The 1,592-nt window shown below is 46.7% G+C and overlaps 1 non-coding gene across 1 annotated transcript; it reads left to right on the top strand.

Moving 5' to 3' along the window:
- LOC142447462 (U6 spliceosomal RNA) lies at window positions 1-107 on the top strand. Its single transcript, XR_012784163.1, has one exon. It is a non-coding gene; the product is annotated as a U6 spliceosomal RNA (small nuclear RNA).
- The last annotated feature ends 1,485 nt before the right edge of the window (window positions 108-1,592 follow it).

Here is a 1,592-nt window from a genome sequence, read left to right as displayed (position 1 = left end):
GTGCTCGCTTTGGCAGCACATATACTAAAATTGGAATGATACATAGAAGATTAGCATGGCCCCTGCGCAAGGATGACACGCAACTTTGTGACACGTTACATATTTTTTTTAAAAATAGATTTTCTCTCTAAATAGCATTTTAGAAGTAGAAAGAAGCAGTCCTTTGTCTCGTATGCTTGTGAAAGTTGGACAGTAAATAAGGAAGACGGGAAATCGTTGCTGCAGACGATGCAAAGTCCCAGGCACTGCCAAAAGAACGAGGCCCGTCTTGGAAGAAGGGCAGCCACACAGTCTTGGGAAGCAAAGGTGGTGCGACTTCATCTCACAGACTTTGGACATATCGGTGGGGACAACCAGTACCTGGGAAAGGCTATCTGGATTGGGAAAGTGGACAGGCAGCAGGAAAGAAGAAGGCTTTTGACAAGCTGGGTAGACACGGTGGCAGCAATGGTGGGCTCAAACATAAGAATGACTGTGAGGATGGTGCAGGCCCGGGCCGAGTTGTGCTCTGCCGTGCACAGGGTCGCTCTGAGCCTGAACCGAGTGGGTGGCACGCAGCGGCTGACAGCAGCAGCAGCAGCAACACTAGCTGACAAGGTTGGGTTTTTTTTTTAATCATTTTGTTGAGGGCTCGTACAGCTCTTATCACAATCCATCCATCCATCCATTGTGTCAAGCACATTTGTACATATGTTGCCACCATCATTTTCAAAACATTTTCTTTCTACTTGAGCCTTTGGTATCAGCTCATGTTCGTCCCTCCCCCTCTCTCTCTCCCTCATGAACCCTTGGTAATTTAGATTTTTTTCCCCCATGTCTTACACTGACTGCTGTCTCCCTTCACCCAGTTTTCTGTTTTCCATCCCCCTGGGAAGGGGTTATATGTAGATCATTGTAATCAGTTCCCTCTTCCTTCCCCCATTGGCTCCTTACCCTCCTGGTATTACTGCTGTCATTATTGGTCCTGAGGGGTTTATCTGTCCTGGGTTCCCTGTGTTTCCAGCTCTTGTCTGTACCAGTGTACATCCTCTGGTCTAGCCAGATTTATAAGGTAGAATTGGGGTTATGATACTAGGGGGGTAGGAGAGCATTAAAGAACTAGAGGAAAGTTGTATGTTTCATCAGTGCTATACTGCACACTGACTGGCTCATCTCCTCCCCACGTCTCTTTTGTAAGGGGATGTCCGATTGTCTACAGATGGGCTTTGGGTCTCCACTCTGCCATCCCTCTCATTCACATCGATTTGATTGTTTGTTCTGGGTCTTTGATGCCTGATACCTGATCCCACCTATACATCATGATCACACAGGTTGGTGTCCTTTTCCCATGTAGGCTTTGTTGCTTCTGAGCTAGATGGCTGCCTGTTTGTCTTCAAGCCTTTAAGACGCCAGATTCTATATCTTTTGATAGCTGGGCACCACCAGCTATCTTCGCCACCTTTGCTTATGCACCCATTTTGTCTTCAGTGATCATGTTGGGAAGGTGAACATCATGGAATGCCAGGTTATTAGAACAAAGTGCTCTTGCATTGAGGGAGTACTTGAGTAGAGGCCCAATGAGCCAACAAGTTTTCTTCTATTGTTGACGTGTG

The sequence above is a fragment of the Tenrec ecaudatus genome, chromosome 4, assembly GCF_050624435.1.
Source record: "Tenrec ecaudatus isolate mTenEca1 chromosome 4, mTenEca1.hap1, whole genome shotgun sequence".
Classification (NCBI taxonomy): domain Eukaryota; kingdom Metazoa; phylum Chordata; class Mammalia; order Afrosoricida; family Tenrecidae; genus Tenrec; species Tenrec ecaudatus.
Note: the sequence above shows the minus strand (reverse complement) of the source record. Positions and strands in the feature narration are given on the sequence as shown.